Genomic DNA, 27,418 nt, shown 5'->3' on the forward strand with positions numbered 1-27,418 from the left:
CATTACTTGTGAATGCTCAATTATAAATATATTCCCCTTCTTGCTTGCAAAAATAAGTCTTTTCATTGTGATAGAGACAGGCAACAATTGTGTACCTAATATATAGGAGATCAGTGTTAATATCATTTTTATCATCAGTGTAGTCATGGAAGTAAATGAAATAAAGAATATCTCTTAATGGATATGTATATAAAGGACTTAGTTTCATTAACATTAAAAAGAAAATGTAAATTTCTTTTTGTAATTTTATGCTAAGTACAGAAAGATGACATTAATGACCTGTCATCAGTTGAACATGAATTTTAATATATATTTCATGTAATAGAGATGGATTTATGAGTTCTCCAATTAATTTTTTTAATTTTTAAAAATTAAAAAAATTTATTTTATTTATTTTTGGCTGCGTTGGGTCTTCATTGCTGCGTGCACGCTTTCTCTAGTTGCGGCAAAAGTGGGGGCTACTCTTCATTTTGGTGGCTTCTCTTGTTGCAGAGCACGGGCTCTAAGCGCGCGGACTTAAGTAGTTGTGGTGCGTGGGCTCAGTAGTTATGGCTCGCGGTCTCTAGAGTGCAGGCTCAGTAGTTGTGGCGCACGGGCTTAGTTGCTCCGGGGCATGTGGGATCTTCCCAAACCAGGGCTAGAACCCGTGTCCCCTGCATTGGCAGGGGGATTCTTTTTTTTTTTTTTTTTAACATCTTTATTGGAGTATAACTGCTTTACAATGTGTTAGTTTCTGCTGTATAACAAAATGAATCAGCTATATGTATACATATATCCCCATATCCCCTCCCTCTTCTGTCTCCTTCCCCCCCTCCCTATCTCACCCCTATAGGTGGTCACAAAGCACCGACCTGATCTCCCTGTGCTATGCTATGCGGCTGCTTCCCACTAGCTATCTATTGGCAGGTGGATTCGTAACCACGGCGCCACCAGGGAAGCCCTCCAACTAATTTTAAGTTAATTAAATCTGCTCATTAAAAGTCTGACTGTTGGGCTTCCCTGGTGGCGCAGTGGTTGAGAGTCCGCCTGCCGATGCAGGGGACGCGGGTTCGTGCCCTGGTCCGGGAGGATCCCACGTGACGCGGAGCGGCTGGGCCCGTGGGCCATGGCCGCTGGGCCTGCGCGTCCGGAGCCTGTGCTCCGCAGCGGGAAAGGCCACAACAGTGAAAGGCCCACATACTGCAAAAAAAAAAAAAAAAGTCTGACTGTTATGTGAGAAGTCATGGTAAGAGCAGAAACTGCTGGCTTAAATAGTATTTACTGTAATATTCTTATGGAGTCTTTTTAGGGTAAAATGAGATACTTGTTATAAAAAAGACTTTTGAAGCAAGTCTATATTAATATAAGTTGTTACTGTTATAGGCCCATATGGGACTAGGACCATAGATAAGGTCATGATTTACATTTTTAATGAAATATTTAATGTGGTATTTAAATGTTTCCAATGTAATAAATGACTAGAATAAATAATGTTTGTTTTGATATTCATCAATTTAGCTTTATTATTTTTAATTTTTAAGTAACTATACTAGTAATACTGAATTTTAAAGAAAGATGGTGATGATTTATTGAAAATTAAATCACTTATTTTCTTTTTAATTTTTTTGTATTTGTTTTTCATCTGCAGCTGCCTCTCCAAATGATAGAATTAGCCATAACTGACCTTATTTGAGGATTACAGTGAAGCAATCAAATCCTTTAAGTTAGGTATAGATGTATCTTACTTTAAGGAAATTTAATATGAAACTGCTAATGGAGTAAGTATAGATAAAAATAAGAAAAAAGGCCCAAGGACTAAGTCCTAGGGTACTCTTAATATTTAGAGGTAGAGAAGATGAGGAGAAGGAGGTAGGAGGAAAGCCAGGAACTTGAGGTTTCCTGAAAGCCACATTAAGTGATTTCGAGGAGTGAACAACTGTGTCAGATGCTGTTAAGAGGCTGAGTGAAAAGAGACTTCAGAATTAACCACTGGATATAGCACATAACTGACCTTGGTCAGATGGTTTGATACAGTGCTGGAAATGAAAGCCCGAATGGGGCAGATTTAAGTGAGAATTGCAGGAGAGAAATCAGGAACTAATTCAAGGAATTTTACCAAAAAGGAGGGTGGAGAAATCAGGGAATGGGGGGTTGAATGGCTAGAGGCAGAAGTAGGACCAAGAGAAGTTTGTATTTGTTGTTGCTGTTCTGTTTTTTTTTTTTTTTAAGATGGATGAAATTATAGCATGTCCTTCTGTTGATGACAGTGATCCAGTAGAGGGAAAACAGTGCTGCAGAAGAGAAAGGGGGGATAATTAATCCTTACTGTGTAAATAAGATTTGAGAACTGGCCTGGAACTTTCCCACCATGTGAAATGGTTTCTGTGGAGAAATTTTTCACTTCGACATAGGCAGATTACAAATGAGTAGTAATCCAGCTCATCTACCATTTTATACTTGTAGATTATTATTATTATTATTATTTTTGCGGTATGCAGGCCTCTCATTGCTGTGGCCTCCCGCGTTGCAGAGCACAGGCTCCGGACGCACAGGCTCAGCGGCCATGGCTCACGGGCCTAGCCGCTCCGCGGCATGTGGGATCCTCCCGGACCGGGGCACGAATCTGTGTCCCTTGCATCGGTAGGCGGACTCTCAACCACTACGCCACCAGGGAAGCCCACTTGTAGGTTATTTTTAGTGATGGGATGGAAATTGTTAAAGCCACCTACCAGTTTTCCATTGTGATAACTGCATTTATTTTCAAGTCAGGAATAGGATTGTAATATGCTGACAGAAGATAGCTAAGCAATCTCACTGATGTACACTGAATTTGCACTATGTTTTAATCCATTAGTCAAGATTTTTTTGCTTGCACATTTCCAGAAAGAAATGTACTCTTCTGCACACTGAAGTTGAGTAGTATAATATTACTACTATAAATTTAAATCATTTTTTTGTTAATAGGTGGTAGAAAATAATCATTGTATAGCAGGATATGAGTTTTGACTATATTGGAATAAATGGTTATTGCTATTTGATTAAATGGATTTTTGAGAGCTGTATTGGAATATAACTGACATACAATGAATTGTACACTTGGATAAGTTTTGAAACCATCATGACAATCAAGATAATAAACCCCTCCCCTCAATTTCCTATTCTTCCTTTGTAATTCCTATATCCTGTCTTTCCTACTCCTTCATCTATCCCAATCCCTACCCTAGGCAACAACTAATCTACTTTCTGACACTATAGGTTAGTTTGTATTTTCTAGAACTTTATATGAATGGAATCACACAGTATAGAGTCTTTTTTGTTTGGCTTCTTTCACTCAACATAATGATTTTAAAGTTCATCTGTATTGTCACATCCATCATTAGTTCATTTTTTTGCCAAATACTATTCTATTTTGTAAACACTATTCCAGTGGAAAGCAATTTGTTATTCATTCGTCTGTTGGTGGTCATTTGGGTTGTTTCCAGGTTTTGGCTATTACAAATACAGCTACTGTGAGCATTCATGTAGAAGTCATTGTTTGGACATATGCTTTCCTTTGAGTAAATACCTAGAAGTAAAATGGCTGGGTCATATAGTAGGCATATGTTTAACTTTATAAGAAAGTACCAAAGTCTATTTCAAAGTGGTTATGTCATTTTATAATATTTCTACAAGCAAGGTAGGAGTTCAGTTGCTCCACATCCTCACCATTTTAGTTTTAGCCATTCTAATAGGTGTGTAGTGGTATCTCCTTGTGGCTTTAATTTGCATTTCCCTAAAGACTAATGATGTTGATCATCTTTTTATATGCCATTTGTATATTTTCTTTTGTGAAGTATCTGTTTAAATCTCTGGATGTTTAGCTTTGGATTATTTGTTTTCTAATTGAATTTTGAGGGTTTTTTATTCTAGATACATGTGCTTTATCAGATATGTGATTTGTGAATATTTTCTCTCAGCCTGTGGATTGTCTTTTCATTCCCTTAATGGTATCTTTCAAAAAGCAGAAGTTCTTGATTATGATGAATTCCAATTCAAAAATTTCTTCTTTTATGGATTGTGCTTTTGGTGTTATATCTAAGAGATCTTTGCCTAACCCGAGGCTGTTTTCTTCTAGAAGTCTTATAGTTTTACATTCTGCATTTAGGTCTATGACTTATTTGTACATGGTATGAAGTAAGGATCAGAGTTCTTTTTTTTTTTTTTTAATACAGATATCCAAATGTTGTAGCACCATTAAAAAAAAGAATATTAACTTTGCACCTGTGTAAGAAATCAGTTGACCCAATAATCCATCAGTTGGATTATTTCTGGAGTTTTTTCTATTCCATTGGATATTTGTCTGTCTTTATACCAATACCACACTACCTAGAATAGTGTAGCTTTATAACAAGTATTGAAGTCAGGTAATATAAATCCTCTAATATTGTTTTTCTTTTTCAGAGGGCTCTGTATTTCTTCTTGAGTGAGCTTTAGTGGTTGTCCAGGAATTTTTTCCATTTCATTTAAGATGTGGAATTCATTGGTATAAGTTGTTTATAATATTTCCTAACTATTCTTTTAGTATCTGTAGAATCTATGATGATAGCACTCCTCTCATTCCAGATATTGTCAATTTGTATCTCCCTCAAATGCCACCCTCCCCCCCTCAGCCTGGCTAGTGGTTTATCATTTTTATTGATGTTCTCAAAGAACTAGCTTTTGTTTTTGTTGATTTATTGCCCCCTCCATTATTTTTCTGTTTTCTGTTCCATTGATTTTTGCTCTCACCTTTACTATTTCCTCTATTTTGCTTACTGCCAGTTTAATTTGCTTTATTTTTTCTAGTTTCTTGAGGCGAAAGTAGTTGAGGCCATTTATTTGAGACCTTTCTTCTTTTCCAATATAGAAATTTTAGTGCTATAATTTTCCCTTTATGTACTGCTTTAGCTGCTTCTCTCAAATTTTGATACATTTTTCTCATTTTCAGTCAATTCAAAACAAGTTTTTTTCTTTTTATTTCCTCTTTGACTTGGGGTTATTTGGAAATATGCTTCCTGATTTCCAAATATTTGAGAATTTTCCATATATCCTTCTGTTGTTGATTTCTAACGTAATTAGATTGTGGTCAGAAAACATACCTTGTAGGATTTGGATCCCTTTAAATTTAGTCTTACTTATTTTATGACACAGAAGTGGTCTCTCTTGGTAAATGTTATTTATATACTTGTAATACTTGAAAAAATGTGTATTGTTTTGGGATAAGATGTTCTATAAAGTTCACTTAGGTTAAGTTGGTTGATGGTGTTCTTCTAGACATCTGTATGCTTATTGATTTTCTGTCTACTTATTGTATTAGTTATTGAAAGAGATATGTTGAAATTTCTAACTGTATGTTAGTACGAATGATTCCCTTTATCTCTGGTAGTATTCTTTCTCTGAAATCAGCTTTGATGTTAATATAGTCACTCCAACTTTTTTTTCTTTAGCGTGGTGTATCTTTTCCTGTCCTTTTACTTTTAACCTATTTGTGTATTCATATTTAAAACATGTTTCTTGTAGGCAGCGTGTGGGTGGGTCTCATTTTTTTAATCCAGTCTTACAGTCTCTGCCTTTTAACTGGCATGTTCAGATAATTTATGGTTAATGTGATTATTGATACGGTAGGGTTTAAATCTACCATTTTGCTATTTGTTTTCTTTTTGTCTTAACTGTTCATCAATCTTTTATCTCCCTTTTTGTCTTCTTTTAGATTAATTTTTTTAATGATTCTATTTTTTCTCCTTTGTTGGCTTAATAGCTATAATTCCTTGTGATATTTTAGTGTTTACTTCAGAGTTTATAGTATACATCTTTAACTTACCATAGTTTACTTTTAAGTGGAATGGTGAATTTTTCACAGATCAATTTGTTCAGCTTTCAAATTGTCACTACAGGCTCACATTCATTTGGACTTTGGAGTCATATACACCTGGATTCAAATCCCAGCCATGATACTTACTCAGTGTAGGATTGCTTACACTTTCTATGCCTTAGTCTTCTCATCTATAAAATGGAGTTAAACTCTTTCATAGAATGGTGCCTGACATACAGTAAACTATAATTCGTAGCTACTTTTATTAAAAATCATGTTGATGAAAATCTCTTAACGAATTCTAGCTACCTTGACATCATTCTATTTTTCCTATCACGCTAAAGTACCTATTACTTCTTTTTTAAAAATAAATTATTAATTTAATTTATTTTTATTTTTGGCTGTGTTGTGTCTTCGTTGCTGCGTGCAGGCTTTCTCTAGTTGCGGCGAGCAGGGGCTACTCTTTGTTGCGGTGCGCAGGCTTCTCATTGCAGTGGCTTCTCTTGTTACGGAGCACGGGCTCTAGGCGCACGGGCTTCAGTAGTTGTGGCTCATGGGCTCTAGAGCGCAGGCTCAGTAGTTGTGGCGTACGGGCTTAGTTGTTTTGCGGCATGTGGGATCTTCCCGGACCAGGGCTCGAACCCGTGTATCCTGCATGGGCAGGTGGATTCTTAACCACTGTGCCACCAGGGAGGCCCCATTATTACTTCTTTAGATTAGTCATTTGTCTGCTACTGTTCTGCCTTTCTCAATTTGAATCATTCCTCTTGCCAAGTTAATCTTTCTCCAATATAACACCAATCATATCACATCATTTCTCAGTTCAAAACTATTTCCACCTGACTGCTCACTTCCTCCAGAATTAAGGACAAACTCTTCATACTGACAAGCAACATAGCCCATTGTATCTGTCTTCAATTTATCTTTCCCCTTCTTTTCCTTCACTATTCTTCTACTTTTATTCTGTATAGTTCAGTCAGTATATATTCTCCAAATATATACTGTAGTTTCCTGACTCCAAATTTGTTGTTGCTATTTTGTATGTCTCTATAAAATTTTGAGAGCAAGTATGTCTGAAAATTACCTCTTGTACTAGTGTTCACCTGTCATGATCCTTTGCATCTTTGAAGGCTCTCATCAAATTCCATCTATTTCATTGAGCTTTTCCTGATACTTAGCTGGTTGTGGTCTTTCCATTCATCATATTTCTGCAGTTCTCCTGTGCTTTTCTTATATCACTGGCCTTGTACTACCTTTGGTTATACAGGTCCAAAATTCCTTACCTGTAGTTCTAAAGTTCAAAAGACTGAAAACTAGAAGTTTCTTTTTTTAAAAAAAAAAAAGACTAGATTGGTGGCTCTGGTAGGCAAAATAATGGCCCCCCAAAGATGTCCATGTCCTAATCCCTGGAACCTATGGACATATTACCTTATTTGGCAAAAGGGACTTTGCAGAGATGATTAAATTAAAGAACTTGGAATGGAACTTGTATAAAGGGCCAGAGAGGAAATATTTTAGATTTGCCATATGATCTCTGTTGTATCTACTCAGCTCAGTCATTGTAGCCAAAAAGCAGCCACAGTAAAATGTAAATAAAGGAGTATAACTGTTTCAATAAAACATTATTTATAGACAAGGAAAAAAAAAAAGATCTTGCAATGGGGAGATTAGCCTGGATTACCTAGATGCACTCAGTGTAATCACAGGAGTCCTTATTAGAGGAAGAGAGAAGCAAGGGAGTCAGAAGGAAATGTCATGGCAGAAGTAGAGGTTAGAGTAATGGGATTGCTGACTGTGAAGATGAAAGAAGGCCAGGGGCCAAGGAATGCAAACAGCGTCTAGAAGTCAGGCAAGGCAGAGAACAGATTCTCCCATTTATCCTCTAAAAAGAACCCAGCCCTGTAGACACCTTGTCTTTAGCCCAGTGAGAGTTCTGACTTTTAGAAGTATAAGATAATAAATTTGTATTGTGTAAGCCACTACGTTTTGTGGTAATTTGCTACAGCAGCAGTTGGAAGCTAATACAGTGATAAAACCTGACCTGAACTGATGGGAGGCTATTTATAGTCAATATTTATACCAGTTAGTAAATATTTATATATTTCATCATAGAAATAACAATGTTGGATCATAGGGTGCTGACCTAGACCTTGCTGAGTGGTTTCTTAATATATAGTATATATACTGTATTACCTTTCTAAAATCTGGGAAATTCTAAATTCTGAAACACATTTTCCCCCAAAGGGTTTCAAAAAAAAGAGTTTGTGGACCTAAAGTCATTTACACTAAATAATGTCTCTTTCCCTCTAAAAGATTACTATAAGCTAAGTGAGGGCAGAAATTGAGATTTATCTTTGTGTCTCCAGTTCAATGACTTACAGGTAATATGTGTGAAAAAAATATTATTGAATTGACCTTAAATATTTGTATACACTGTGGGGAGTATAAAGTTGTAGGAGACCTGCCAAAATCATCTCAGATCCTAGTGAGGGAGATAAGACATGTATTGGCTCATGATGAGGCATTCCAATGTAAGTGACATACAAATAGCATCAGAGAAGAACTGAAGTAATCTGTGAAAGTTCCTCTAAAGAGGGGACTTTTTAGCTGTAACAATGACTACCATTTGTATAGCACCTTCTGTACTAGGTTCTTAATGTGCATTACTAAATCCCCACAAAAATCTTATAATAAAACAGATGCTCAGGGATGTTAAATAACTCAGTCTTAAAGGTGAGTAGATTGAGATTGGGGAGATTGAGGAGAGAATGGCATGAGCAGAAGTCTGGAAGTAGTTGTATAGAAGTCACAGAATAAGTTCAGAGAATTAGATTCTTTTAAGAGTTTATCTACATAATACTGTAATTGATCCAAATTATAGTTATCTGTTAAATAAAATGTTAACTGTTAGTCTCTCTGGTTGCTGGGATTTGAGATAATTTTATTTTCATGTATGTGAATATTTTCTAAATTTTCTTCAAGAAACATGTACTGATTATATAACTGGCAGCAATAAACATTATTTCACATGATTAAAAGACAAGTATGGGGGCTTCCCTGGTGGCGCAGTGGTTGAGAGTCCGCCTGCCGATGCAGGGGACATGGATTCGTGCCCCGGTCTGGGAAGATCCCACATGCCGCGGAGAGGCTATGCCCGTGAGCCATGGCCGCTGAGCCTGCGCGTCCGGAGCCTGTGCTCTGCAACGGGAGAGGCCACGACAGTAAGAGGCTTGCGTACCGCAAAAAAAAAAAAAAAAAAAAAGACAGGTATGTTGTTTCTGAATATAGTTGGGAAAACACTTCATTTGAAGCTAACTACTATTTGATATATATTTTTTTAAATTAGTGAGCTATCTAAACTTATTTAGTTTGTTATAGTGTACTAACTTACATGCCATATAGATATGTTATTCCACTTTAAAGTAACTGACCTTAGAAATTCCCTCTTTCAACTGCCTGCAGAGAATCATTATTTAAAAATCTGTTTCAACATTAGTTATTCCTTTTATGCTGGAAACAGTATAATTCTGTCTTTGGAAATACACTGTACTGTGTTTGAAATTAATGTATAAATTCCATTTCTGTATATTTCAGCAACCTAGTATTTAACCTGAGAAGTGTTCCTATAGAGAAACAGAAGAGGTGAGAAAAGCCTATTCTGAAGAGTCACACTAGCAGTAATATGATTATCCCTGTAGATACTCTGGGCACATAGGAATTAGGTTTTATTTGTTGGACAATTAATAATCTAAGATGATGGTAACAGGTACTTATTTTAGGCAATAAATTTTATTTTCATGTTGGGTGTTGACCTTGGAAATCTTTTCATTTTCATTCCCTGTGGTAAATTTAGTTTTGTCCATCCTTCTTTTATTATCTGCAGTTATTGGAGAATAAACCAATATGGTACCATACAAAAAATTAAATATTGATTATTTTAAAAAATATTTATTGAACACTTACTATGTAGCAAGCAGTATGCTAAGTATTTATACAGTAATGAATGAAACATAGTTTGTACTCTCAGGGAGCTTACAGCCAGGTAGGAAAGATATAACAAGTAGATAAGTAAGTATGTATTTATAAATTGAAAACATGCTATGAAGGAAACAAATAGGGCACTATAATAGGACAAGAAGGGGATGTATGTGAGAGGAGTTAGGAAAGGCCTGTTTGAGCCTTGAGAAATGAAAAGAGGCCAGTGGCGTCAAGAGGGAACAGTACATACAAAGGCCCTACAGTGAAAAGAGCGTGGTACGAAAGGAAAAGGGTGGTGTGACTGGAGCAACAAAGAGAAGGGTTAAAGGTGAGGATGGAAAGGTAAGCAGGGTCTCGTAGGCTACACTGAAGGGATTACATTTAGAATAGGGAAGCTGTCATGAAGGGTTTTAAGCAGGAGAAATAATGTGATCAGACTTATATTTTAAGAATATGTTTTTTTAAAAAAAAGAATATGTTTAGCTCCTCTAAGAAGGCAAGAATGGACACAAGGAGACCAAATTGGTGTCAGTTATGGTTTGAGCAAAAGACAGTAGTAGCTTGATTCAAGGTAGTGTTAGTGGAAATGGAGAGTAGTAGATGGACTTGATATATATTTTGAAGGTAGAATCAACCAAGATGAGGGGGATGAATAGACATAGGAGTCAGAATGATTAATAGGCTTCTGACTTGGGTAATTAAATGCATATTTGTGAATATCTGTTTATACATACAGGTGACACAATTTATTGAACTTGGTATTCCTATTAGCTATTGCAGGGTTTGACTGTAAAAAGGAATATATTTCCATTAAAATAGTATATCCCAGAAATTTCTCCGAAAATAAATACTTCCCTTATTAATACTTCTTTCTTATTCATGATTCAAGGAAGGCATCATAATGTGGGAGAAACTTTTAATAAAGTTTATAAGAGCAGATTATCTTGCTGTACCTTCAGTATTTAGTACAGTGACTGACATAGGCAACAGGCATTCAGTAGAGATTCATTGAATGAATTCTGTTTGAAAGAAAAATAATGTGCCCAGAACCAAACTGAAACAAGATGATTCCTGTGCCATGTAAACTGGTTTTCATTAAAGTTGCCCACAGGTGTTTTGTTAGGTTAGGTAGACTGTGACAAAGAAATCAAGCAAATATGACTTAAACTAACATCTCAAATTATAAAATATTTTGTTATGTGACATTATTTAGAGGCTATTTTATAGAGGTGTTATAGGACCACTAGGATCTTGCAATCAATTTCTAGACAAATAGGATGATATAAGGGAAAAAACATTGAACTAGGTAGAACCTAGGAAGCCTGATTTCCAATTTTGACTCTGCCATGTATAAGTAATAATATTTTGGGCTAGTTACTAGCTCTCTACACTTCAGTTGCCCCACATGGAAAAATAGGATTAGTCTATATCTCTCTTGAGGACTTTTTGTAATGATTTAATGTAATGATTAAATACATAAAACATTCACATCTACATGTATAAAAAGACCTTAACAATACCTGATATATAGGTCTCTGGGTAAATTGCAAAAATGACCACAATAAGCAGCTCCTTGACTTTGTTTCTCCATCCTTTTAAGTCTTGGCTTGCCTTGTGATATGCTTTGGCCAGTAAACTCAGTGGAAGTGATGTTTTATGAGTTCTGAGCCTGGGCATTAAGAGGAATGTTTCCACATGTAATCAAATCTAGGCTAGCCAGATAGATGACAAGGGATCATTTAGAACAGAGACAACCATACCAGCTGAGCCTTCTTAGACCAGCCAGTCTACCTGGCATGTGTCCACAGCACATGAGTGAGCCTGGCCAAGATCAACAGAACTGCCCAGCCGAGCATAGCCCAAATTGCTGACTCAGAATTGGTTGTTATTTTAAGCTACTAGTTTTTGAGGCATTTTTTTATGTAACAGAAGCCAATTGATAAGATCAGTGTCCTTAATAAATCTTACTAAATTATAGAAAAATAGAATTTATTGAGGTGCTGTTATTTGCCAGATAATTTAAAATTTTTGCATGAATTTTTCTTGTTTCTAATCCTTAAAACTGCTCGTAGTGATTTCTTGATTAGTATGATCGAACTTAGGTCTCCCTGACCCAAAGTTTGTGCTCTGTCCAGTAAGCCATGCTGCCTTTCAAATGAGATTATTTAAAAATGTTTTATAAACTTAAAAAAAACACTATAAAATGTTACTATAGATGAAATTAATATAGTGTATTAGGTCCTTTAAGATTGTAAAGAAAAATGCTCAGATTTCCTTAGCCAATGGAGGCTCACTCCAGAGTAGGATCACAAAGAGGCTGAGTAGACATACAGCCCCTTGGGTCCTAGTGCTTACAGGATAAGGATTTACATTATGTTTTTCAGGATGCAATAATAGCTTTAGTGACCAGTTTTTCAGTGTTTATATTGCATTCCTGTTACCTAATAAACGATGTGAATTTGTTTGTCACTACCTTCCATGGAATTGTCCACCAGGGCAGAGTTTTGTGCCATGTCACTTTATAGATGACTAGCTTTTCCTATGTCTTGTAATATGTGGCTGCTTTTAGATCAAATACCAATCCAGTGGTTGTGATCATATTATCAAGTTTGGTTTAATTGAAGGCAAAGTAGTACAACTCAGTTTTACTCTACGAAAAGATAATTTCATTTATTTAGAAGGGGGTTGTGGGCTTGTGTCTGTTATCTCTCACAGGATAATAAACCACTGCAAACCTTAATGGCTTAAAACAACTATTTTATTTGTTCATGATTCTGTAGGCCAGTAATTTGGGCTGGGATCAGCTGAGCAATTAATCTGCTGATCTTGTCAAGGTTACTTATATGACTGCAGTTATCTGGTGGCCCAGTTTGGGTTGGAGAGTCTAAGAAGACCTCATTCATGTGGCTGGCAGTTGGTTCTGGATATTGGATGGGCCATAGATCTCCAGGAGGCTATCTGAGCTTATCTGTGGAAGACTTCAAAGAGAGCATTTATAGGAGCTGTGAGGTCTCTTGAGGCCTAGACTTGGAAATCACAGTGTCACTTCTACCACATGATATTGTCAAAACAAGTCACAAAACCAGCCCATATTCAAGGAGTATGGAAATAATGTAATAAAGAGTTGCAAAGAATTTGCAGTCATTTATAATTTACCATAGGTCCTGAGGCACTTAAGGTTGCATGAACTGGACAATACCTATGGGTAATAATACACAATTATTAAAAAATTACCACACAAATTTGACCTATGTTATTTGGTAGAATAAGCTAGGGAGTCAGAGGTCTGAGGAAATGTGGGAGGTGATAAGAAGATGGAGTCTAAGGTAATTTCCTTAAATGGCATGGAATAGCAAAGAGAAATGTTATTTGCAAGGAATGGATCCTCACAAAAAGAATAATTTCACAGTTTTTATCTTTTTTATAAGACAATTACATGTAGCTAGACTTTTAGAAATCTGAAAACTGGATCTCTTTTTTTCTATCCTTCTTCATCCTTTGATATAAAAAGGAGGTGAAAATGTATTACTGCCTTCTGACTTAATAGCCTCTAAAGCAATTTAATTGAATGTACTTTTGGACTATTAGGAGTGTAGACACAAGGATAAATGACTAAGATATACCTTCATTTTGATTTTAATTTATTTTTTATCTTTTTAAATTTTCTTTTAATCTTCATTTTTAACTGCAGAATTACTTCTTGTGATATTGTGATATAATAAGAAGCATATAGTTGGTCTTTGTCCCTGGTTCCTCGCACAAGTTGCTAAAACCTTTGAGTGTCTTTCTGTATGCAGATGAGATGACTAGTGACAAGGGGCCCCCTAAATAGCCCCTAGGTGGGGACCAGAAAGACCAAGCCTTGATTAAGAAGCTTGGGGGGGCTTCCCTGGTGGCGCAATGGTTGAGAGTCCGCCTGCCGATGCAGGGGACACGGGTTCGTGCCCCGGTCCGGGAAGATCCCACATGCCGTGGAGCGGCTGGGCCCGTGAGCCATGGCCGCTGAGCCTGTGCGTCCGGAGCCTGTGCTCCGCAACGGGAGAGGCCCCCAACAGTGAGAGCCCTTGTACCGCAAAAAAAAAAAAAAAAAAAAAAAGTTTGGAACTTTCAGGCTTACTCCCCAACCTCCAAAAAGGGAAGAGGGGCTAGAGATTAAGTTAATCACCAATGAACAATGATTTCATCAGCCATGCCTATGTAATGAAACCTCTGTAAAAACTCTTAAATTACAGGGTTTGGAGAGCTTCCAGATTGGTGAACACATTGAGCTGCTGGGAGGGTGATGTGCGCAGACAGGGCATGGAAGCTCTGCCCTGATTTCTACCCACTCCCAATACCTTGCTGTTCAAGAACATGGCTGTTCTTGAGTTGTGTAACAAACCAGTAATAGTAAGTAAAGTGCCTTCCCGAGTTCCATGAGCTGTTCTAGCAAATCTGAGGAGGGGGTCATGGGAACCCTGATTTATAGCCTGTTGGTGAGAAGGATGGAAGGCCTAAGACTTTTGACTGGCTTCTGAAGTTGCGGCAGTCTTACGGGAGTGAGCAACCTGTGGGGTTGCGCAGTCTCTGGGTAGTTAATGTCAGAATTGAATTGACGTGTAGGACACTCAGTTGATGTCCACAGAGAATTGGAGAACTCCTTGGTATGGAAAAATCTACACATCTGTTGTCAGAAGTGAGGTGTGCGTAAAAACAGATCACAGTACTTCTGTTCTTCTGAGTCTGTTAAAACTAACGTTCAGATTTGATTATTGATTATGTTAAAGACCAGACCAGTCTGTCTGAAGATTCAACAAAGCACTTTTCTACAAGCATATACATAGTGGATTCTGTGGACATGCAAAATAATAGTTCATAAAAGGGAAGGTGGCAGAAATCCAGACTACTACTGTTCCTTTCATTCAAATATTGTTCTTTAAAATGAAAGAAAGTCATTCCAATTATAATAAGATAGGGTAGCCCTTTATCCTTGGAAGATTTTTCTTTAAGAAATACTTATAGAATTTTTTCACAGAAATAATAATTAACATTTTTGAGTTCTTATTTGCTATGTACCAGGCCTTCTGCTAGTCATTTTAGCTTATTTAATCCTCACAAACAACCAAGTGAAGTAGGTACTATTAATCCCAGAGGCACAGAGAGGTTAAAGTCTTTAGCACAATTTGTGAGTGGCAGAACCATATTCAAACCCCATCTCCTCTGTTGTCAAACTCTGTATTCCTAAACATTATAGGAAACTGCCTTTAAATTTTACAAATTAAGTTCAACTAGCAATATTTTTGCTAGAGGACGAAGTAAATAAAAATGTTTCGTCTATTGCTGGAGTATAAAATGCCAATATTAGTTTATTGTTTTAATAATGTATGTAATACTAAAACTGAAATAGGTTTCATCTCATGTCGGCTTTCCTGGGGTCTCTGCTCATTCTTTGAGCCTTGCTTTCCATAAAATGAGGATGCTATTGTAATCTGAATATTCTCTGTAAAAACTCTACTTTTGGTGTGTAAATGCAATCTGAGAATGACATTGGTATTTTAAAAACATTACAGTTTTAAATCTGTTCAGGATAAAAGGGTTCAGAAATATTTTGGTCAAAATGAGAATTTAGAATAGGAGAATTATTGTTGGGTATCATTTTTTTTTCTCATTATTAAACCCTCTTCCTAGTCTTTTGCCCTAATTTCCTGGTCCATCGAACTGTTTCTTTTCACATGCATTCATCTGTTTCCCATTACGCTTAGTCCCTGATACTGACATTCCATTTTGGCTTGGTATACCACTGATTTTTCTCATAAATGTTTCTCTTTTCCCAGCTACACGCTTGGTTCCCTTTTAAATTCAAGTTGACACGACTGCATCCCTACCCTTTCTCCTTTTATAAAAACTTTAAATTTTTGTTGTTCCTTGCTTCCTTTATTGCTAGAATTCATGCCTCTTGCCAAGAGTCTAAAGGAAGAGGTAAAAGGGGGTGTACACAAGAGCTAAGTCTTCTAGAACACTGTACTCAAACTTTATTGTGCATCCTAATTACCTGGGTCTGGATCTTGTTAAAAAAGTAGATTCTGATCAGAAGTTACAGGGTGGTATTAAAATTTTGCAGTTCTTACTTGTTCCCAGGTGATGCTGGTTTAAGAACCACACTTTGAATTAGTGCTGCTATGGAAAGTCTAAGCCAGAAGGAAGTAGTTAGGAAAAATATCGCCTTAAAGGAGACTCATTCTTAAATGATTATGTTATTATAAAAGTTCCCTTGCCCCTTTGGCCATGTGAGGGCACAGCAAGAAGACAGACATCTGTGAACTAGGAAGCCGGCCCTCACCAGATATCTTGATCTTGGACTTCCCATCCACTAGAACTGTAAGAAATGAATTTCTTTGTTTACAAGCCACCCAGTCTGTGTTATTCTGTTACAATAGTCTGAACAGTAAGGCAGTGGTTTGAGTAAGAAGAGATGGAGAAGACACAGACATCTGAATAGAATACCTTCTAAGTTCCTAATATTGCTAGAACTCTCTTAGGACTTTTTGAAAATTGTGGTAAAATATACATAACATCTTACCATTTTAAGCATTTTGAAAGTGTTCAGTTCTGTGGCATTAAGTACATTCACATGTTGTATGACTTTTTAAAATAGATTTTATTTTTATAGCAGTTTTAAGTTCACAGCAAAATTGAGTAGAAAGTACAGAGTTCCCACATACACACTCACTCTGCAAAGGTATGCCTACCCCAGTATCAACATTCTGCACCAGTGGTACATTTGTTACAATCAATGAACCTGCACTGACACATCATTACTATTCAAAGTCCATAGTTTACATTGGTGTTCACATTTGGTGTTATATGTTTTGTAGATTTTGATGAATGTCTGAAGGCATGTATCTACTGTTTTAGTATCATCCAAGAATGCCCTAAAAATCCTCTGAGCTCTGCCTATGCACCTCTTCCCTACTCTCAAACTGTGACAAACACTGATTTTTTACTGTCTCTATAGTTTTGCCTTCTCCAGAATGTCATATAGTTGGAATCACACAATATATATTTTCAGATTGGCTTTCTCTTAGTAATATGCAATTAAGTTTCCTCCATGTCTTTTCATGGCTTGATAGCTCATTTCTTTTTAGCACTGAATAACTTTCCATTGTTTGGATGTATGTACCATACTTTATCCTTTTACCTGCCGAAGGACATCTTAGTTGCTTGCAAGTTTTGGCAGTTATGAATAAAGCTGCTATAAACATCCATGTGCAGGTGTTTGTGTGGACATAGGGTTTCAACTATAGGGTTCCTTGAATAAATACCAAGGAACTTGATTGCTAGATCATATGGTAAGGGTTTATTTAGTTTTATAAGAAACTGCCAAACTGTCTTCCAAAGTAGCTGTACAAATATTGCATCCTCATCAGCAATAGCAATGAATGAGATTCCTGTTGCTCTACATCCTCGTCAGCATTTGGTATTGTTGTCAGTATGGTCTAATAGGTATATAGCAGTATCTCATTGTTGTTTTTTATTTTATTTATTTATTTATTTATTTATGGCTGTGCAACGTGGCTTGTGGGATCTTAGTTCCTCAACCAGGGATTGAACCTGCACCCTCGGCACTGAAAGCGTGGAGCTCTAACCACTGGACTGCCAGGGAATTCTCATTGTTTTGATTTGCAGTTCTCTAATGACAGATGATGTTGAACATCTTTTCATATGCTTATTTGCCATCTATATCTCTTTTTTGGTGAAGTGTCTGCTTAGATCTTTTGCCTAGTTTTTAATCAGATTGTTCCTTTTTTTTAAAACTGTTTTTGAGAATTCTTTGTATATTTTGGATAACAGCCCTTTTCCAGTCTTTTGCAAATATTTTTTCACAGTCTGTGATGTGTCTTCTCATTCTCTTGATAATGTCTTTTGTAGAGCAGAAATTTTTAATTTTAATAAAGTCCAGCTTTTCAATTCTTTTCGTGGATCTAAAAAGTCACTGCCAAACCCAAGGTCATCTAGATTTTCTCCTATGTTATCTTCTAGAAGTTTTATAGTTTTTCATTTCACATTTAGGTCTTTGATTCATTTTGAGTTAACTTTTGTGAAGGGTGTAAGGTCTGTGTCTGTATTCACTTTTTTGCATGTAGATGTCCAGTTGTTCCAGCACCATTTGTTGAAAAGACTGTCTTTGCTCCACTGTACAGGCATACCTTGGACATGTTGTGGGTTTTGTTCCAGACCACCCCAATAAAATGTATATCACAATCAAGCTAGTCACATGAATTTTTTTGTTTCTCAGTGCATATAAAAGTTATGTTTGTACTATACTGTAGTCTATTACATGTGCAGTAGCACTATGTCTAAAAAAAGTATATATCTTAATTAAAAAATACTTTATTGCTAAAATATGCTGTCATCTGACAACACAGTGTTGCCACAAACCTTCAATTTGTAAGAAATGCTGTATCTGTGAAGCATAATACAACTGAGGTATGTCTATTATTACCTTTGCTTTTTTGTCAAAGATCGGTTGACTCTATTTATATAGGTCTGTTTCTGGGCTCTGTTCTGTTCCATTGATCTGTTTGCCTGTGCTTTTGCCAATACTGCACTGTCTTGCTTACTGTAGCTTTATACTAAGTCTTGAAGTCAGGTAGTGTCAGTTTCCAACTTTTTTTTTCCCTTCAGTACTGCATTGGCTGTTCTGGGTCTTTTGGCTTCCACATAAACTTGAGAATTAGTTTGTCAGTAGCTACAAAATAAATTGCTAGTATTTTGATTGGGATTACATTGAATCTATAGATCAAGTTGGGAAGAACTTACATTGTGACAATATTGAGTCTTCCTACCTGTGAACATGAAATATTGCTCCATTTATTTAGTTCTTCTTTGATTTTTTTAAATCAGAGTTTTATAGTTTTCCTCATATAGCTCTCATACAAATTTTGTTAAATTTATACCTAAGTATTTTTGGGTTTTGGGGTGCTAATGTAAATTATGTGTTATTAATTTAAATTTCCAATTGTTATTGCTGGTATATAGAAAAACAGTTGAGTTTTATATATTAACCTTGTATCCTGCAGCCTTGCTATAATAACTTACTACTTCCTGGAGTTTTTTTGTTGTTGTTGATTATTTTGGATTTTCTACATAGACAGCCATGTTATCTGTGAATAATGACAGTTTTATTTCTTCCTTCTCAATCTGTATACTTTTTCCTTTTCTTGTCTTATTGCATTAGCTAAGACTTTGAGTAGGATATGGTGATATGGAACATCCTTGCCTTGTTTCTGATCTTGGCAGGAAAGCTTCTATTTTCTCACCATGAAGTATGATGTTAGCTGTAGGTAACAGCTTTAACTATTAGGTGTTCTTTATCAAGTTGAGGAAGTTACCCTCTATTCCTAGTTTGCTGGCCATTCTGAATTTATCATGAATGGGTGTTGGATTTTTGTCAGATGTTTTTTTCTACTCTATTAATATGATTGTGTGACTTTTCTTCTATAGCCTGTTGATGTGATGGATTCGTTTGATTGATTTTTGACTGTTGAACCAGTCTTCCATAACTAGAATGAATTCCACTTGGTCATGGTGTGTAATTTTTTTATATCTTATTGGATTGATTTTGCTAATTTTTGTGGGGGATTTTTGCATCTATATTCATGAGAGATGTTGATTTGTAGTTTTCTTTTCCTGATACTTCTTTGTCTGGCTTTTGTATTAGTGTAATGCCAACTTCATTGAGTTAGGAAGTATTCCTTCTACTTCTGTCTTTGTTTTATGACTTTTGAAGCAAGCAAGTGCTATCTGCCTGATATATCTTAGTTTATATTTTACCTGTTTTGAGAATACTATACAATGAAAAAGTGAAAATGTGATTAGGTCAGAGTAGACTCACAGGAGAGGAATCATGGAAAAAAAGGGGAGTTGGAGCAGATTTTAGCTCTCTATGTTCTAGGACCTGTCCCCCCAAAAAGAAAATATTTTTCATAAGTAATCATTCTCAATAAATTCAAATTCCTTTTACTCTTTAAAAACACTTGAATATATTTCCTAAAATATATTCACTGAAATGCCCAATAATCACTCAGATATGTCCGTGAGAGCTAGAATGAATTTCACCGCTTACTTGTGCTCTTTCAAAATTGCTTATTAATCAACTTCAGATTTATTAATGTTAGTTGGCGGTAACAAGTCCACCATTATGTGTTTTGTTGTAGACTTCTTTTCTTTATTTGCTTATGTGTGTAATACTTCTTAATTGAAGACTACTCATAGAGGCTGAGTTCTTGCTGAACTGTGGTCCTTCCATAGAGGTCAGGTTAAGGCTGGGCCATGGTTCTTGTTGTCACATAGCCTGTTGACAGAGGACAAAGTAACATTGTTCATCACAGTAAATGAGAAATCTGGAATGCAGGCATCTTTGTAATAATGCATTGAAAATGCATTGTATATAATATGTGTGATATTGTATTTTATTAGGCATATAGACAACAAAATAAAACCATGGAAAGAAAGATACGTTGAAAAAAAGTAGAATTTAGAAGAGACTTAGATCTTTGCCTGTTAGCCCATTGTCCTTGTTATCATTCAAACTGTTTGTAGAATCCTAGTTCCTCCAAGGTTTTTTCCAGGTACAGAAGAGGAGACTTCACAGCTTCTCCTGAAATCTACTTTTGGAACTCAAAAGAGTTCCTCTCGTTTTTTGCAGCAAAGGTAACTCTTTGCCTGCCACTTATCCTCTCTATGCCCCACCTCAGGCTCTTAAAACAAACTTATGTATGTTATTTATCAAGAAAAACAAAAACATATGTTCACACACAGACTTGCACAAAATGTTCATAGTCATTTTATTTGTAATAGCCCCAAACTGAAAATAGCCCAAATGTCCATCAACAGATGAATGGATAAATTAGGGTACATCCATACCATGAACAGTAAAATTCAATAATAGTAATGAATGAATTGTTGATACATGCAACAACAGGGATGAATCTAAAAAAAATCATTAGGCTAATGGAAAGAAGACAGGCAAAATGTATAAATATGATTCCATATATACAGAATTCTATAATAAGCAAACAAATCTATAGTGACAGAAAGCAAGTCAGTGGTTGATTGCAGGCATGAGTGGAGGAAAGGATTGCAAAGGGGCACAAAGAAAATGTAAGGAGTGACTGTAGTGATTTCACAGTGTTAAATTGTTAAAACTGCTTTAAAACTAATTAAATCGTACAGTTATAAATATGTACACTTAATTTTCTGTTGCTGCTTAACAAATTACCACAAATTTACCAGATTAAAACAGCATCTATTGATTATCTCACAGTTTTGTAGGTCAGAAGTTTGAGTGGGCTCAGCTGGTTTTCTGTTTAGAGTCTGATAAGGCTGAAATCAAGGTGTTAACTGGGCTACATTCATTTCCAGAGGCTTTGGGGGGGAAATCAGCTTCCACACTTATTCAAATTGGCAGAATCGGTTCCTTACAGTTGTAGAACTGAAATTCTTGTTTTATTCCTGGCTGTCAGCCAAATGTTGCTCTTAGGTCTTAAAGACTACTCTCAGGTCCTTTCCAAGTGGCCTCTGTCTTCAAGCCAGCAATGATATGGTGTATCTCCCTCATGATTTGAATCTCTGACTTCCTCTTCTGCTATCAGCTGGAGAAGACACTCTGCTTTTAAAGGGCTCATGTGATTAGGTTAAACCCATGCATATAATCTTTGTATATTAAGGTTGGCTGATTAGCAAACATAATTACATCTTCATAATCTCTTGTAACATGTAATGTAATCACAGGAGTAGTAGGAGGAGGTGCTGGAGATCTGGGGGCTATCTTAGAATTCTGCCTATCACATAGGACAGTATACTGTACTTCAATTATACCTCAATAAAGTTTGTATATGAGGTTTTTTTCTAAAAATAAGACAAAAGACCTAATAATAATAATGGTTATAATAAATGCTTGCAGAGGGATGATTGTGAGACTTAGAAAAGATGTAGATTGATTATTCTCACTGATTCAGCATAGCATTTGCATAGCATTTCCATGTCAAAGCCAGGGAATAGAACTAAAATATTAATAATATGCCTAGCACCTTTTCAGTATTTGTATTTTTTTCACCTGTAATGAGAGAAAACTAGAATGTTGAGGATGTAACTATGAATCAAACATAATAGAAAAGAGGTGATTTTGAAAGTTTTACAAGTTCTTGACTCAAAATTGTGATTAATGAATATTATAATTTAATTGTATGTCTACCAATATAAATTTAATAAAGTCCCTATTCATTATTTAAACTTGTATGATAGATGAATTAATGTAGCTATGAATTTTGTTGATCTTATTATTTAGACCAATCTTGGAATTCTTGAGTTTACAGAATTCTTATATTACAGAATGTAGGGAATACTGTTTGTATATCATAGAAGAGATTTTATGTATTCATCATTTACTTTCTAACAAGGATTAAATCAAGAATAATATATTTAATATTTTATTATAATTATTATTTAATGGCCAAAGATTTTAGAAATTTAAAAAATATTGTAGACTAGAAGCTTTAGAATAAAATGTGATTAGTCTTGGTTGGATCATCAAATTATTAGTGTACAATACCAAGTGTTAGCAAGGATGTCAAACAGCTGGAATGCTCATAAAGAGCTGGTGGGGTATAAATTGGTTCAAGCACTTTGGAAAACTATTTAGCAATATTTACTAAAGCTCTGCTTATGTATGTGTATATATACCCTATGGCCCAGCATTTTACTGCCTCCAGTCATTTCACATATGTTCCATAATAAACAATAAGATCTCTTTAAAATTCTTTAAAGGCAAATGTTTGTGATCTTTTGCTCCTTAAGAAGACTCGTATGTTCTTTATTGAATATCAAAGTTCAAATTTTTCAATTTGATTACATTTTATCTTCTAGTTCTATTGATACCTTTGTGTTCCTTTCAGGCATGTTTCCTTACTTTTCCTCTCTTATTCTTGACTTGAAATATCCTGTCTCCTTGCCATTTTATCCATCACAGACATCAGTGTTGTCCAGTACAACTTTCTGCAGTTATGGTATAATGTTCTATAACTATGTTGTCCGGTATTGCAGCCACGAGCCACATGGGGCTATTGAGCACTTGAAATGTGGCTAGTGTGACTGAAAAACTGAACTTGAAATTATTTATTTACTTTTAATTTAGCTACATGGGGCTAACAGTTAATATATTGGATAGCACAGGTCTATATCAATATTGTCTTCCTTATCTCTTTACCTTGTTTTGATTTCATTCTCTCTACATACCTAATAATTTGTCTTATCCTACTTTTAGACCATAGCCATATGTTAATTTTTATTGTTTTAAATTTTTTGACATATATCTTTGTTTCCTTATTATCTTGTAAGCTTCTGGGTAGTGAAGGTATTTTATTTCATTTATATCTCTTTTTCCACCTGTGTTTTGATCATAATATATAATCTTAAAATATTTGTTGGAAGAGGTAGTCACCTGGGAATTGCGGAGCTTCAAAACACCATCGAAAATCTTCTAGAGTATTGTGAAATTTGAAGGCTGATTTGTCAAGAACATAAAATGGAATTAAAAAATACTAACAGATTAAGAGTAGAGCAGTAGATTAAAAATCTGGAAACCTAAAATCTAGTATTAACTTTGATGTTAATTTTGTGAACTTGGACAAGCTTTAATATTTTCTCAGGTAAGTTTGTTCATCCAAAAAAATGAGAGATTAAATGGTTTTTAATATCTCTTCCACCTTAAGATTCTTTAAAGAGGTCTATTTTGAATTGAAAACTATTAACAGTAGGGATTAATGTTGATACTGGTTTTATATGTTTAAAATGTTCAAGAGGAGAAAGCACATGTTGAAATGCCAGTACATCCCTTTGTGTAGTGAAAAATTATGTGAAGATCTAATGAGACAATGCACAAGAAAATAGCAAATGAGCTTCTTTGTAGCAAACTGAATACAACTAAGGAAAAATAAAACTATGTTTAAATGATTATGTATTCCAAGTAATTAGTTACAAATCCAGGAATAAGATTTAGGAGAAAGTGTCAACTTGTTGTAATGAAGGAACCACTGAATTGGAAGCCAGAACTGAAATTATTATCCCTGCAATGCCGATAGTTAGCTATATGGCAGCATGTGGTAAAATTGAAAGGATATTTACTTCTGCATGCCATAGCATCCTCTATTGATATCTTCAGGACCATCGCATAAACCAAAGAGTGTACCCATACTCTTTCAAAAGACCTAGAAATAATTTGACTATGCCTCATATCACTGTTTACCTGTGTCAACTGGCAGAAATACAGGCCTTGTTTTCTGTTATCTTCTGAACTCACATCTTCATACTGCTTTGAATAGCTCCTCGTTTGACCCATTTCTCCATCTTTCTCAAATCTTCCCATTGTGCTCCAGAGAACTTCTGTCTCTGTGACCTGCAAACTTTTCTATGTATAGTCATTTTCATTCTCTTCTCCAAACTTAAACCTTCCATCTCTATCAATTCTATCTTCTAACCATTAATGTTGGTGAGAAATTCAAATAAATTAGTATCCATTGTGCATTTACTGTGTGCCAGGGCCTTTTCCCCACCAGCTTCACTGAGATATAATTGACAGAACATTGTATAAATTTAAGGTGTACAATGTGATAATATGATACAAGTATGTATTGTGAAATGATTACCACAATAAGATTAGTTAACTGCATCCATCACTTCACATAGTTACTTTTTTGTTATTGTGAGAACATTTAAGATCTACTCTCTTAGCAACTTCCAAGTGTATAATACAGTATTGTTAAATATAGTCACTATGCTATTCATTGGATCCCCCGAATTTATTCATCTTATACCTGGAGATTTTGTACCCATTTCCCTCAATCCCCATTCCCTGGCAACCACAATTCTACTTTCTGTTTCTGAGTTTAGCTTTTTTAGATTCCATGTATAAGTGAGATTATACATTGTTCATCTCTGTCTGGCTTATTTCACTTAGCATAATACCATCAAGGTTGTCTCAAATGGCAGGATTTCCTTTATTTTTATGACTAAATATTATTTCATTATAAATACTGTATATAGCACATTTTCTTTATCTCTTCATCCGTCAGTGGACATTTAGGTTGTTTCCATGTCTTACCTATTGTGAATAATGCTGCAATGAACATGGGATTGCAGATACCTCTTCAAAATAATGATTTCATTTCCTTCAGATATATACCCAGAAGGGGGATTGCTGGATCACGTGTTAATTCTATTTTTAATTTTTTTGAGGAGCCTCCATACCATTTCCATAGTAGCTGTGCCAATTTACATTCCAACCAACAGTATACAGTGGTTCCCTTTTCTCCACTTTATTTGTTTTTGGCTATGTTGGGTCTTCATTGCTGCGTGCGGGCCTTCTCTAGTTGCGGCATGTGGGGGCTTCTGTTTGTTGTGGTGTGTGGGCTTCTCATTGCGGTGGCTTCTCTTGTTGTGGAGCACGGGCTCTAGGCACACAGGCTTCAGTAGTTGCAGCACATGGGCTCAGTAGTTGCAGCACGCGGGCCCTAGAGCACATGGGCTTCAGTAGTTGTGGCACACGGGCTTCTGTAGTTGTGGCGTGCTGGCTCAGTAGTTGTGCCTCGCAGGCTCTAGAGCACAGGCTCAGTAGTTGTGGTGCACGGGCTTAGTTGCTCCGTGGCCTGTGGGATCTTCCCAGACCAAGGATCGAACCCATGTCCCCTGCATTGGCAGGTGGATTCTTAACGACTGAGCCACCAGGGACGTACCTGTTATCTCTTGTCTTTTTGAGAATAGCCATTATAACAGTTGTGAGGTGATAATCTCATTGTGGTTGTAAATTGCATGCTATCACTTATATTTGGAATCTAAAAAATACAACAAACTAGTGAATGCAACAAAAAAGAAGCAGACTTACCAATATAGAGAACAAACTAGTGGTTACCAGTGGGGAAGGGGAGGGGCAATAAAGGGATGGGGAAGGGGGAGGTACAAACTATTGGGTGTAAGATAGGCTCAGGGATGTATTGTATAACACGGGGAATATAGCCAGTATTTTGTAATAACTGTAAATGGAAAATAACCTTTAAAATTGTATAAAAATTTTTTTAAATAAGAAAAAAATTGCATTTCCCTGATAATTAATGATGTTGATCATCTTTTTACTTGTTGACCATTTGTATGTCATCTTGGAAAAATGTCTGTTCACTCCTCTGCCCAATTTTTTTTTATTTTTATTTTTTATTTATTTATTTTTTGCACGGGCCTCTCACTGTTGTGGCCTCTCCTGTTGCAGAGCATAGGCTCCAGACACGCACGCTCAGCAGCCATGGCTCATGGGCCCAGCCGCTCGGCGGCATGTGGGATCCTCCCGGACCGGGGCACGAACCCGCGTCCCCTGCATTGGCAGGTGGACTCTCAACCATGGCGCCACCAGGGAAGCCCCTCCTCTGCCCAATTTTTAATTGGATTGTTTGGGGGTTTTTTGCTGTTGGATTGTGTGGGTTCCTTATATATGTTGGATATTAACCCCTTATTAAATAAATGGTTTGGAAATATTTTCCCCCATTCTGGAGGTTGTCTCTTCACTTGTTGATTGTTTCTTTTGCTGTGCAGAAGCTTTTTAGTTTGATGTCATCCCTCTTGTTTATTTTTGCTTTTGTTACTTGTGCTTTTGGTCTTGTATCCAAAAAAATCATTGCTAAGACCAATGTCAAGGAGCTTTTCCCCTTTGTTTTCTTCTAGGAGTTTTACATTTCAGGTCTTACATATAAATCTTTAATTCATTTCAAGTTAATTTTTGTGAGTGGAGTCAGATAGGGGTCCAATTTCATTCTTTTGCATGCGAATATCTACTTTTCCCAATACCATTTATTGAAAAGACTATCTTTTCCACATTGAGTATTCTTGTCTCCCTTGTCAAATATTAGTTGACCATTTATACATGCATGTATCTCTGGGCTATTTATTCTGTTCCATTGGTCTGTATATCTTATTTTTCTGTCAGTACCATAATGTTTTAATTTCTATTGCCTTTTAGTATAAAATCAGGAAGTATGTTGCTTCCAGTTTTGTTCTTCTTTCTCAAGATCGATTTGGCAATTTGGGTTTTTTTGTGTTTCCATATTAATTTTTAGAGTTGCATTTTCTATTTCCGTGAAAAATGCAACTGGAATTTTGATAGGAATTCAGTGCATTCAAAATGCATTGAATCTGTAGATGGCTCTGGGTAATATGGACATTTTAACAATATTAATTCTTCTAGTCCATGAACATGAGACATCTTTCCATTATTTGTGTCTTCTTCAATTTCTTTCATCAGTGTCTTATAGTTTTCAGTGTACATATCTTTTACCTCCTGGGTTAACTTTATTCTTAAGTATTTTGTTGTTTTTGATGCTATTGTAAATGGGATTATTTTCTTTATTTTTTTTCTGGATAGTTCATTGTTAGTGTATAGAAATGTAGCTGATTTTTTTATGTTGATTTTGTATTCTGCAACTTTACTGAATTTATCAGTTCTAACAAATTTTTTTGGTAGTCTTTAGGGTTTTCTAGATATACTATGTCATCTGCAAACAGACATAATTTTACTTCCTTTTTACCAATTTGGATGCCTTTTATTTCTTT

The 27,418-nt window shown here is 35.8% G+C and overlaps 1 protein-coding gene across 4 annotated transcripts in view; it reads left to right on the forward strand.

The window, feature by feature from the left end:
* Positions 1-27,418, forward strand: part of WASF1 (WASP family member 1) — a 92,610-nt gene that overhangs the window by 15,022 nt on the left and 50,170 nt on the right. The gene's annotated exons all lie outside the window — the stretch shown is intronic.

Source organism: Pseudorca crassidens, chromosome 13 (assembly GCF_039906515.1).
Source record: "Pseudorca crassidens isolate mPseCra1 chromosome 13, mPseCra1.hap1, whole genome shotgun sequence".
In the NCBI taxonomy this organism is placed as follows: Eukaryota; Metazoa; Chordata; class Mammalia; order Artiodactyla; family Delphinidae; genus Pseudorca; species Pseudorca crassidens.